Below are 14,417 nucleotides of genomic sequence, written 5' to 3' on the forward strand. Positions count from 1 at the left end.
TAAGAATCTTATCAGTCGTTTTAGAAGCAAATGTAGAAAAATGAGTGAGTGTGTATGCTCATATTTCATGTGTTAAATCAAACATAATTCATATATAAACATGAACATAATTATTCTATAATGAAAAACTAAATCACAGTTTTGATGATGAACGATTGGTGGCAGTTTCGGGTGATTTGTCTAGTTTCAAATGACAAGGCCAAATTTTGTGTTTGTGACACATGTACCATTTGAACTTATGTGTGTAGTTATGAATTATGATTTACCTGTTATAATGCTTATTCTATGTGTAGTGATTACTTGAAAGGGCTTTGACCACGTTGTCACATTGACATTCACTTTCATCTCCTACAACTCCTTTGGTTATGTAACTATCATTTGATAAAGGGTCACGTGAAAGGGTTTGAGCACAATTATTGTATAATTATTTATTTTATTTTATTTTAACTTATTTTAATTATATCAATATCAAAGAAAATTAATTAAGGCCAATTCTATAAGTTAAATATAAAAACTAATTAAAGACGAATTTATAAGTTTTATAATAACAAATGGTCATAATGTTCATTTTTTAAATAAACGAACGCGAGCACAAATATTTGTTCGATGAAGTGTTCGCGTTCGTTTAAAGGTCTAATTGTGATCGACTCATTGAGTATTCATTAACGATGAATTGATTTTGTTACATGTAGGTGTGTTGAGTCGGATTAGGGTTGTAAATGAACCGAGTCGAGCTGAGCCAGAGTGTGCTCGAGCTCGAGCTCGAACTTAATCGAGCTGGCTCGAGCTCGGCTCGTTTTCTTTATCGAGCTGAAAAACCGAGCTCGAGCTCGGCTCGTTTAAAGCTCGAGCCGAGCTCGAGCTCGTCGATCCAGACTCCTTTAATTTTTTTTGAATTTTTTTATTCTTTAATTTCTTATTTTACAAATTTTGATATATAAAAGATAAAAAATATAATTTTAACATACATATTATAAAAAATTAATAAATAGAACTTTATATGTTTTATTTTTGTTATTCTTTTATAAGGAGTTAGTTATCGAGTGACATAGTATATGTATAAGTTTGATATTATTATATATTGATATCAAAATTTAGGGTTTAATCTAAACGAGCCAACGAGCCGAGCTAACGAGTCGAGCCAAAACCGAGCCACGAGCCGAGCTGACCCTGGCTCGAGCTCGGCTCGTTCAGAAATCGAGCCGAGCTCATTTAGAATCGAGCTTTTTCGAGTCGAGCTTTTTTCGAGCTATTTTCGAGCGAGTTTCGAGCGAGCCACGAGTCGCGAGCTTTTTGAACACCCCTAGTGCGGATGTGTTTGCTCATAATACAGGTGGTTTGCATATGGATTAGAGATTTTTTTTTTAAATTTATTATTATTATTATTATTTATTTATTTGAAATTTGAAAAAAATTGCGTTAGAAGGACATTAGTTGCAAGATTATATGGTTGGCACATATAATTAATACACATGCATCATTTGCTTTCAGAAGGGTATTGAATAAAGAATCGGGGAAGGCATGACCTTCACCTCCCATTCTCGCTCGTGATGTGTAATATAATATGGTTGTATTCCCATTATTTATTAATACTAATAATGCACCCCATGCTTTTGTCACTTATGTGATTGTAAAAGTTACTAAAAATTAATATAGTAACAGACATGGCATTGTGATACGATCTTATTATTATTATTATTATTATTATTATTTAAATTTATCATTTATTTAGTTTGTTATTGTAGTCAAATTATGTTTTCATATTGTTTATCTTTTCTATTTTTGTGTCTTTGTTTTCCTATATAATGTAATCTTGTTTATGAAAAAAAATAAGAAAGAATTATTATTTGGGTCTATTTCTCTTCTTCTCTTGTGTTCTTAGGAGATTGACGGTTGTCTCGAATAAACCGTAACAATTGGTGCTTTTATTGAGCCTTAGCCTATATGGCTTTGGAAGAACTCTTGGGGGAGTATCCACGATTACCTCTTTTTACTGGATCTAATCCCGCCATATGGATCTCTCAAGCCGAGCAATATTTTCTCTTTTACGCAATCTTTGGCGACGAGCGGTTTCCCTATGTTGTTGAATCCTTCGCTGATGAACCATTCTGGTGGTTTAATGGTTGGCTTCGGAGTTCAGACTTCCTCACCTGGGATGATTTCACTACAGTAATGCTTACTCAATTCCACGCTAGTTTTGCCAATACAATTGTCAAATCTGATCATGAAACAATTGTTAATGAGGAAGTTACTCAAGGATTTGGGGATGTGACCTTAGGTGGGCATGCAACTGGTAATTATAAGCAACAAAATTGTAATTTGATGGTTAATAAAAATGTCAATCAAATTTACAACAATACAATTAGCTTGTTGGCGCCAACACCATTCAAAGGTGCAATAAAGCGACCCATGTTGTGCCCCTTGTGGTGGTCCGGTGGCATTGGCCCGAATAACACCAAAAGACTCGAATAGTGGCCACCACGGTGCTACGTTAAGACCGCCCTACTTGTCATTGTACGACTCGAGTGGCGACCATCATGGCAACAACATTCCGTCCTTGAGGACAAGGACGTTTTCAAGGGGTCGGGAACTGATACGATCTTATAATAATAATAATAATAATAATAATAATAATAATAATAATAATAATAATATTATTATTATTATTGTTGTTGTTGTTTAAGTTTATCTTTTATTTAGTTTCTTATTGTAGTCTAATTATGTTTCCATATTGTTTATCTTTTCTATTTTTATGTCTTTGTTTTCCTATATAATGTAATCTTGTTTATGAAAAAGAATTAGAAAGAATTATTATTTGGGTCTATTTCTCTTATTCTCTTGTGTTCTTGGAAGATTGACGATTGTCTCGAATAAACCGTAACACATTGCATTGCATTGCATTGCATGGCACACCTTATCTTATCTTATCTTATCTAAACTAAACTACATTTCCATTTGCACACCCTAGCTATCTTTGGCGGATAATAATGTATAGTGATTGCATTTGTTGAGACTTAATACTAGTGAGGAATACAATAGAAAAAGAACTCGCAAACCTTCTAGCATGGTAGATATAGTCGTCACGTATATTTATTGTATACAAAGAAACACACACACACATGTGTGTATATATATACACACACTAGTGAAAGAAGAAAAGAGTTTTTTGGTTCACTACTTACCATCTTCGCATCTCGGGTTGTTGCTAGCAATGCTTGAACTTGCACTTGCTTGGTGTTTCTAGATCAGCCACTTCTACAACTTGTCCTATATACGATCGCAACAAAGATTACATTTCTATAAGAACTCTGTGCTTGTATTATTATTATTATTTACATATTCTCAAAATAACCCACTAAATTTGGACTGAGGTGACGTGATCTAACTAAATCTTTAAACCGATAGAAATCTGACAAGTGTAGCTTTTTTTTAAATCTGACGAGTTATTTGAAAATGTTGATCAGTCCATATTTTCCACTAAATGTTCTTCTAAAAAACAGTCTTTTCTGACGGTTTAATAATATTTCATACAAGATCCCTTCAAATTCCAAAAACTTGGGAAATTGTGTCTTTAAACTCAGTCTTTCAAGACGCATTTGGGTGAATTTGTATCAAGAAAACGTGCTAGTAGTTTATTTCTTATGTGTTGAAATCTAGTCCACACCTACGATATTAATTTTTAATTTGTCTACACTGACAAGATTTTATGTGATTTCGTCTACTCTGACATGATTATTCAATGAATATTATTTACATTATTTTCCATATACATGTGTTTCATCTTCATCTTTCTCATTCATCCTTTGAATAAACTGGCCCATATCACCCTAAACCTTCAACTTCCATGGAATTTGATAATTGTTTTGTTTGTTATGGTGGTAATAGAAACCAATGAACCCGGGACCCATATCCATAACCTCTACATGATCTCCCCTCTTAAACTTCATGGTTTTGATTCAATAACAAGTGTTAGAGTTGATTGTGGAAGAGAGGTGAATTATTGAGGAAGATGATATTCTACATATAATGTAAATATGGACGGACCCGTAAGAGTTTAACTAAATATGTCTCCTCATTACAAATTTAACAAATATGTGTCTTGAAAGACAAAGTTGAAATGCACATTTTTCCATGTGTTTAAAACTTGTAGGGGTTAGGTATGAATCCTTAATAAACTATCTAGAAAGACAGCTTTTAATAATAAGATTTAGTGAAGAAAATATGGATGGGTCCCTCTTCAAAATTATGGTCCCTTTAGTACAAATTTACCAAATATGTGTCTTGAAAGACAAAATTTAAAGGCACATTTTCATCTTCGGGTGGCGGAGATGGTGGCTTTTCCGAAGTAATCGAAATACCTCCGCCAACGGCTCCAGCTGGATCTACAATCATAAAAAACGCACTTAAGTATCAATTAATGCATAAAACAAATGATGAAGGTGTCACTTCGACTTATCAGCCATCCCCTTCATGCGTTCAGCTAGGCTGAATTTCTGTTTCTTCGGGCGATTGGTCCGACGTTTCTTCGTCGCCGGCACCCCTTCGGCATCCGCGTGGCTTACGCCCGCGTCACATGCCTCAGCAAACTGCAGTCTCCGCTTCCGCTACAATTCTGCTAACGCGTGCGAGACGGATGAGATTTCAGAAATTTCAGAGTCGTAATCTTCTTGGGATGATGACTCGTCACTTGATGACAGAATGACAATCACCCCATCGGAAGTAATAGCATTAAGCGGAGGAGGGTTAAGGATATACGCACATGTGCGGAATATATTTTCCGAAAGTATTGGTTCCGCACGAACCTTGGTTGGAAAGAAAAACTGTCCGCGCGTCCTCTCCAGGACAGGTGTCTCCTTCCCATCCCGAATCCTCTTTTGAGGACAACCCTTATCATCAAACAGGGCGTTGAACATGGTTACCTCACCTGAAACATGCACAACAGAAATTTCAAAGCAAAGTCTTATAAAATGACAAACCAACAAAGTGTGTAATGCTTACGTTCATTCACATCTAGGAAGATGGGCTCCAAGTCAGGATATGGCCACAAACGGCTCATACCCGCTGACACTAATGCTTCTTCTCAAATGGCCCGCATCGGAGATGGTTTTAGCATTAACAGGCGGAACCACTCTTGGCCTTCGTGCTTAGCCGTGACTACTTCCGGAAGCTCTTCATTAGCTGGACGTCGAACCATCCGGTCAGGAATCACGTCTTCTGAGATCCAGAAGAACCGTGGCCTCTAATTTTCAGAACCCTCGGATGGTTCAGTCCTAATAACTCTTTCATCTATCGGGACGCCTCTGAACCATCCGCCCCCGTTAACCAGCCGGTTGAAAACCGGAACTCAATTAGAACGAGGCACCATTCCGTTCGCCTTACACACAAACTCAAAATGTCTGATTTGTGTAAGCGTAAGTGGGTGCAGTTAGGAAAGATGGATCCCATAGAAACTAAGTACCTTGATAAGGAACTTGGTCACCGAAAACCTAAGATTCCCATGAGTAAAATAATTGGCATAAACGGCCATCTTTCCGGTAGGTGGCCTGCTGGCTATACATCCGGCAGTAGGAAACTCCGGTTCCCACTCCGGTGAAATGCCGTAAGTACGAAGTAATTCCTCATACTCGGCTTCGTTCCAATCGATTTCTATATCGTCGATGTTTGGAATCAACGATTTACTAGCCATAGCTCCAAAAGCAAAAGAGAAACAACGAGCAATCGTGAATGATATCGAACAATTATTCAAAAGATCGAGAGAATATGAAGAAAGAAATAAGATATCAAAGGCAGTAAAACTTCAAAAAGAAACAAACTCCCCTATTTATACCCATCACAATTAATGCGATGGGATATGAATAGTGGAAAGAGAAAATATTACCCACTCAGCAAACGCCACATCACGCGGGAAATTCGAAAAAGAGAAAAAGATGTATAGTTGGGTACAGTGACAGTGGCATAAACGTCCATCATCTGTTCACACGCCTGCAAGTGGTCAACTTGTCCTTTTTCATGGTTATCCACACCACCAACAGAAGATATTTCTACCAAATTCCAAAATTCAAAAATCCCCAAATATATCTTAAGTCCAAAATTTCACCCGCACTAAAACTTTATGTGGAAGAAACATTGGACTGGGGGAACTTATAGAGGTAGGGTACCAAAAAGACCAAAATACCCTTAAGTGATACCTGCGGGTCAGAGGAACACCCCTCACAAGGCACCCGCGGGACATATGGATCATCCGCATAGATTTGTAAAGGAAGAACATTCTTATATCACACGTGGAAGCATCCAGGCACCCTTAGACGTCATCCGCATGATAGCACATTCACCCGCCAAAATGACCAGGAGGCAATGCCAACAGGACAGCTGTAATTAACCAATTGTCTTCTAGAAAATTTACCAAGATGCTTTCTTGGGTAATACACGATCTCTCAGCCAATAAATAAAGGACAGCTGGCCAGGTTGTTATAACCGTGCACATGGCCAGGGTTACATAGCGTCCTATCATATTAAGACACGTGTCCAGGTTGTTATGCCCATGCACATGCGACGTATAACTCAACCTATCATATGAGGGCACGTGCCCAGGTGGTTACGAGAGCATCTTCCAGAAAGGGACAGCTGGCCCAATTATATTTCCACACTCTTCGGCTATAAATACCCTCTCAATCTCTATGAGGTATTCATTGACTCCCAACTATCTACTCTTAATACTTAAGTACTTTTCTCTCTTAAGAACGGTACTTATTCTCACGCCGGACGATGGTTACGGGAAGACCCCCCCTCTTGTCCTTCCCGTAACGAGCTCACGGTGTCTGTTTTGCAGGTTCTTGTCACTAGACTTTGGGAGATTGAGCTCATATCGTTGTTGGTTGTTATCCGTACCCTACCCTGTAGACTCACTGGATCTAGGACCCGTCAAAGAGAATAGGTCCGTGTTTCTTCACTATTCCAAGTACCCAACTGCTTTTTTACATGCGGAAGTGCTGGCCGAGGCCTATTAGACGAGTGTATCGAAATAACTTCTTTTCTCCGAAGGGCATTAACTTCGTTCTTGAATCGCCATCTCTATTTCGTGAAAAGAGCTATGTTAGCATTCCGAAGCGGAATAAGACCCATACCTCTTGCTTCTTTAGGATTTGTTATTCTATCCCAACTTACCCAACATGTTTTTATATACTCTTCGTTTCCCCTCAGGTCCATAAGAAATCGTATATGAATACAATTTTCCTTTTATTACTATTAAAATGCACACATGTGGGGAAACCTTGAACAATGGTAGGGTTTATGTCAATTGTCAGGTGAACTAAGATAAAAGTTTCTAGTTGTGAAAGCAATCATACCTCCAACATTGTGTATGAGAGAGCCTCACACACTAGACTTGTCCTTTTTTTTTTAATAGTGTATGTGCGAGAGAAAAGTGCACATGGATGACAACTTCCGCATAAACTTGTTCTAACAAGTCGCATGTGGCATATAATGCGATATACAATTATATAAACTTGTACATCAAATCTTTTTATAACTAACTGGTTGTTTGACAATCTTGTGTTAATTTATTAAGAGGTCTGTCTAATTAAGAGATAGCCTTTGAATCAATCAACATGTCTTTGAAACTTACTCTTAAAGACCTCATGAAATATTAAAAAATGTCTTTTTAGTAAACCAAACAATTCTACCTTTGACAGATTCATAGGTAGTCTCTTAACAAAATTATTACCAGGCTACCAGAAAGCCTTTTAGTTATAAACTATTAAGAATCTGCATTAATTATTTTGTGAAAACACCCTAAACGGCTTGGCAGCCTCTTATTCTATCAGATGTAGAGTGTTTGGTTACACCTCTTAGTAACTCATGGAGTCTTCTGTTTAAGAAACATACTAAATCATTCATTCATATACCAACGGGCAAACGGCTAACCTGACCTCCAATTTATTCAACATTACCCATAAGCCCGGTTTGAGCCCAGCAAAACCACATTTGGGCTCCACCAGCCCAATCCAAACCCCACTTCCATTTCCGAACCTAACCAGCCAAGCCAGTTCCGATGGTCGCCTGAGCTCACTGCACACCCGATGACGCCCACAATAATAATAATAATAACCTTCTTCCAAACTTAGCCATTGACCATTTCTCATCGGTGATGGTTGATTCAATCCCCCTTTAACATCATAATATCACATCAACAACAATGCGATTGACGTTCTTCAACCATCCCCCAATCACCATTTCCAACTTCCCCAGGTACTCTTCATTCCCAAAACCCAATACCCAGATCGAAACTGTTGTTTCTGTCTCTCTTTGGTTCGTTAAAATCCTATGCACACTACATGTTCGACGAAATGCCTCTATGAAAAAACCTCATGCTTTCGCACTAATTTGAATCCCCAGACTGCTTTTTATGTTATTCACCATATGGAATAACCCCAAATTGGCTTTCGGGTTTTTACGCTATACTAAAAACATGTTGAATCTTGTTCATTCTGTTGAGACGTATGGGTTTTTGTTAAGGTCGTTTTGTCGAACGGGTGTTCTTGATTTAGCTGAATCCGTACTTGATTGAGGGCTGATGGGCTGGTTCCGGATAGTCAGCTTTTAGGGTTTGTGATTGTGTCATTTGTGAATGCCGGTAGATTTGAAGTGGCAAAAGAGTTGGTTGTAAATCATGCGAAAAATAGTGTAGAAAAGAAGGGGATCATTAGTTGTTTTGTGGTTAACAAATTTTTGAGCTCGCTAGTGAAGAATAATCAAGTGGATGAAGCCGTTGGTTTGTTTGAAAACGTTATTTTACGATCTAAGTTATATCATTCTGATGCTTATACTTTTAACATAGTCATCTAAGATTAATAATGTCGATAAAGCACACGTGTTACTAAAAAAAGTGCGTTCGCCAGACGTTGTAACGTTTACTTCCGTTATATCAGGGTACTGCAAGCTTGGTAAAATGGACGATGCGTTAATCTTGTTTAGTTTCATGATGGATCATGGAATTAAACCCAACACCGTTACGTTTAACGTCATAATCGATGGTTTTGCGAAGACCGGGAATATGGGTTCGTTGGTACACATATATGAGAAAATGGTTAGTTTTAATTGCACTCCAGATGTTATCACGTTCACATCAATTATTGATGGTTATTGTCGAGCGGGAAACGTGCAAGGAGCGTTAAAGATTTGGGATGAGATGGGTAGAAGAAATTTGCATCAGAACATATACACGTACAACATTCTAATTCATGGTTTATGTAACGAAAATAGATTAAACGAGGCACGTGATGTTTTAAGACAGTTGGGGAAACAGGATGATATCATTTGTAAAGCGTTTGTTTACAACCCTGTGATTGATGGTTTTTGTAAAGCGGGTGATGTGGACGAGGCAAATATTATTGTAAAAAAATGGAGGAAAAAAGATGCAAACTTGATACGATAACATTTACTATTTTAATAATTGGGCATTGTATGAAAGGGGGAATGTTGGAAGCAATAAGTCTTTTTGACAAGATGATAATAGTTGGTTGTGTTCCTGATTCTGTTACTGTGAATTCGTTGGTGTCGCGTCTTATAAAAGCTGGGATGGCCAAAGAAGCATTTCAAATAAGGAAAGCTGCATTGGGCGTGCGGGTCCCACAAACGGATGTATCATATAGTAAAAGAGTTGATATCCCTGTGGCTGTGTAAGTATGTGGCATGCAGAAGAGCGGAGGCTTACATCAGGTGCGTGAGTTATATGTATAAATGATGCATTATTTATTTGGTTTTCATTCGTTAGTTGTTAAATCTAGCAGCAGTGTCAGAAATCCATAACATTTTAGAAGCGGCGACATGATTTTTGATAAGTTATTATTTTTAATTTTTTTTATTATTTATTTGTTTATTTATTTATATTTTTGTAAAATAGCATAAGTTGACATTATTTGTTCGCATTAAATTTTTTGCATTAGACCATACTTGCGTATGTATCTGACAGTATACTGTATACATTATTAAAGTACTCAACTAAACTTATAATATATACGTGTGTGTGTGTGATAGGGTTTGATATGCTATAGATTGAATTTTGAGAAGATGATAGGGATAAAAAGGAAGAATGATTGTATTAATGAAAACGTAAAGAACGATTATAAGAGATTCCAGGGCCTAGCCCTCTCTCACTGCATATGCAGGAGCCATGGTACTATTAGCTATTAATACCTATCTATAGAAATATAAGTTGCAGTTGACCCCCTCCCAAAATAGACAAACGACATTTAATCTAGAACTAGAGCATGATTCCTATCAGTGTGTGTGTGTGTGTGTGTTTGTGTGTAATATGTTTAAATCTTGGCATTAGACGATTAGCTTAGGTATTTGACATTATACTGTATACATGATTAAAGTATCCAACTAAACTTATAATATATACGTGTGTGTGCGTGTAATATGTTTAAATCTTGACATTAGACAATTAGCTTAGCTGCTTAGGTATCTGACAGTATACTGTATACATGATTAAAGTATCCAACTAAACTTAATATATGTATGCATGCATAAGATGTTTAAATCTATAAATTAGACAGTAATTATCTTAAGTTATCTGCATGGCCAACCTGAAGAATTCTTGAGATCTTGACCCTTACATGCTCTGTGAATTAATGATATCGTTTTTGCTTTTTATCTTTTTTGTTTTATTTCATGGAGGAGATTCCTGTGTGTACATGAGATATTTTTGTTACTACGCATTTCAAGAATCATAAAAACTTTTCTTACCATCTTTATTTCTGTTAATGATTTTGGCTTGTTATGCGATTTGCATTTATCCAAAGTTTTGTTTTGCCCTTTCTAGGGGTGTAAACTAGCCGATCGGCTCGTTTCAATCTCTGTTTATAAAAGTTAGAGTTCAGCTCGATTCGTTTATTATTTATTAGTGTATTTATTTACATTTATTTTTTTTTTTGTATATATTTTTAATCACAATTTTTACACATAATATAATGTAAATCATATAGTTATTTTATCATAATTTTATACATAATAATTATTATTATGTAGATATATATTAAAAAATATAAGTAATAGGCTTTCGAGCCAGCTTGAGCTCGATAAGCGATGTCGGGCCCGGGCTCGTTTATTAAAAAAACTTATTTTTGTCTCAAGGGGCTTGAACAGCAAGGCCCCAAAATAAGCAAGGCTTATAGCATAAAAATACTATTTTAAGGGGTTTTATACATGTTTTAAACTTCTTTAGGGCTAGTTTTCGATCTTGCTGATCTTTTTAGGGTGGGCAAGGTCGGCTTAACGTCCTCGGAGGCCTATAACTGACTAAAATGTTGAGGCCTTTTTCTTTTCTTTTCTTTATGCGTATAGCGTTAGAGAGCATACAAGAATTATAGAATATGGATGATATGCAGTGATGATGGATATGAAGCAATCCTCCTTAGCTTGTGGTCCATCAACGAGTTACTAATTCTAAGAGAACTCTGCTTTCAAAATCTTATAATACATAACTCCTATTTAAGATGGAGACCCTATAAAATGGAGGCCTAAAGCCTTGGCCTCATTTAGCTTATCCACGAGATGGCCTGAGGGTGAGTTATATTATTTTCATTTTTGAAGGAAAATAATGAATCATATGGTTACGTATGTTGAAGAAAAGGGTATTGTTAGCAGCACCGAGAAATCAAGGCATACTGTTTTATTCGATTTGAGTTAAATACATGCAATAGACATAGCAAAAAAACAACCTAACTTTTTAATTATATACCAATTTTAAAATTACATAGCTTATATCGTTGCAGTTTTGAATAAAGGATTAAAATGTTATATGCACATAATACATATGCGTAGGCCGAATTTCAACCTGTTTGACTTATTTCGTTTATAGCTTTTTTTTCGGTATCATCCGTTATTAATGAATAAAAGTGTTTACGTAACAGGAATTTCGCTGAACGTTCTACATTAGCGATTTCAGGGAACCTGTCGAGTATTCTGAAGCGACGAACAGATTTTTAAGGATGCTGTGTCATCAAATTACTAGTGAGTCTAATTATTTTCTAGAAGTGCAATATAAAAATGAATTTATATTATCGTTTAATGTTTTGAATTTGGAGGGTTACTTTGTAAGTGCTCAGTGAGGAAGAGAAGCTGAAGAAGCTTGGTGACCGATTGAATGATTGCCACCATTGCAACTTTCTGTTTAAGTGCAGGTATTCTTCTACCACACACACACACACACACACACACATATGCACATACACAATACACACATGTGTGGGTATCTGTGTCGGTGGGTGTATATGTATGTATATATTTACACACACGCAAACAGTTTGAATCACCTGATGTTTATATATTGTTTGATGCAATGATTATAGGATTATGATTTTAGATACTGTTTAAACACCCGTTTATTGTTTTATACATATTTTATGTTTCTGATTTTATACCTAATTTACATAACAAGTGAAAGTATAGACGGATATAATGATTTTATATTTGTTGTTACCTTAGTTAAAAATGCGCGATGTGCTAAAAGTAAGAGACTAAAATAAATAAATTAAAAAGAAAATCTATGTACCAACAACGAAATTTTATGTGCAACCAAAACAAGTCTTTCTCTATACAAGTACTCTACGCATAAGGTAGAAGTAACCTATGCGCATCAGACAACATCGCGCATTATGCGATCTCTTCATCGCATCATGCGTATTAATATTGATTTATACCTAATTTTATAATTTATAAGTGTGATTTTTATGTTTAGTTGTGTTACAAGTACGTTTATAAGTGTTTTTATGCTCAAATATTTAACAATATAAATTGTTATGTTAGATAATTCTTTCTAGTATTTTTAGTAATTTTTGGTTATGTATAATCTAGGATTGATGGTGGGATGGCCTCTCGAAAGCCAGGATTTATTGTGATGGCAGAGGCACATAACTTCGATAAGTCGCTTTTGGGCGCATAGCTTTGATAAAGTCGGTTTTAAACAATCTACCAACCAGTCTATTATCCATCTTTTTACCCATCATTGAAGCTGATTAATAACTGGAAAGTATATAAGGATTAGTGATTTTTTTTAACTGGAAAGAATTAGTGAAGCAATGAAGGTAGCAGGAAGAAATTGCCATTTTTAAGATGGGACCCAAGGCTGCTGGTATCTCTACATTACTTCATCATCAATTTTGGTTATTGTTTAATATAAATTCAAGTTAGTTTTTTTTTAAGTAATACAAAAATAGAGAGTGAGATGAAGATGGGTTTCACCCTACTATCAAAATTGGTGGGGTTATGTGTTTTCTAGGCTTGAAACTTTATAATTCTTAGGTTAAAAGATATTATCTGAAAGTGACTTTAGGGGGAGGGGTGGTGGATGTGGTGGCATCACTCGTTACACACCCTATCCAATCAAATGGTGTCATATCACCAACCCCAAATCCATAACATGTGATGGTTTTTTTATTAGGGGGTGGTGGTGTGATGTCTTAAAATATTTATCTTAGACTCACTAAATTAGGCAATTAGCTGACATGTGATGTTTTATTTGAGTTTTAACAAGGAAATAAAGGTTATTCTCGTACTATAGGTCCGAGGTAACAAAACAAGAAGAAGAGAACAGAAAACAGGAATCAGTAACAGAAACTGATTATAAACAGACATGGTGGTGTGTGATGGAATTTTTTTTTTTTTGTATCTTAAAAAATTAAAACAATATTTAATAGAACTTAAAAATAAAAACAATAGTTTACTAGAACATAATTCAACTTAAAAATTAGAATTAAAAAATAAAAGTTACAATAAACGTCTACTCCTCGTCTGAATCCGGGAATTCCAACCCTAAAGAACCTATAAGCTCAACTAGATCCCATCTCAACCGATTGTGAATATCTTCATCCCGCAAGTCTAATTGGACATCATCGGGGATGGGAACTTGAGTCGGAGGATCCGGTACCCAATCTGGAGAAATTGCATTTCCATCTTCTTTTATTAACATATTGTGTAATATGATGCAATACATACACGTAGCTAGAGATCGTGGGTTTTTTCATTGCACGAACCGGTCGACTAAGTATGCACCATCTACCCTTTAAAACACCGAAAGCTCTCTCGACATCTTTTCTCGCCGATTCTTGCACCTTCTTGAACGCCTTTTCATTGGTCTCGACAGGAAACGAAAAGGCTTGCACAAAAACAGACCAGTGTGGGTAGATACCATCGACGAGATAGTAGCCACGTCTGTAATATCTCCCGTTGACAAAATACGGGCAGAAAGGTGCGATGCCATCTGTTACGCTCTGAAACAACGGTGATGTGTACAGAACAGTGATGTCGTTGTTTGAGCCGGGAACACCAAAATAAGAATGCCAAATTCATAAATCATTTGACGCAACAGCTTCTAGTGAGATGGTCGGTCGTTTGATATCACCCCTAACATACAC

The 14,417-nt window shown here is 36.3% G+C and overlaps 1 pseudogene across 1 annotated transcript; it reads left to right on the forward strand.

Annotated features, from left to right (window-relative positions):
* The first annotated feature begins 8,106 nt into the window (after positions 1-8,106).
* LOC143589619 (uncharacterized) lies at positions 8,107-13,036 on the forward strand (annotated as a pseudogene). The gene is made up of 4 exons (XR_013145313.1): positions 8,107-9,717; positions 11,916-12,015; positions 12,111-12,185; positions 12,859-13,036. The product of XR_013145313.1 is annotated as an uncharacterized LOC143589619 (transcript).
* Positions 13,037-14,417: the final 1,381 nt, after the last annotated feature.

This window comes from Bidens hawaiensis, unplaced genomic scaffold (genome assembly GCF_021521415.1).
Source record: "Bidens hawaiensis isolate Kalapana, Puna unplaced genomic scaffold, B.hawaiensis_p1.1 tig00037659_1, whole genome shotgun sequence".
Lineage (NCBI taxonomy): Eukaryota > Viridiplantae > Streptophyta > Magnoliopsida > Asterales > Asteraceae > Bidens > Bidens hawaiensis.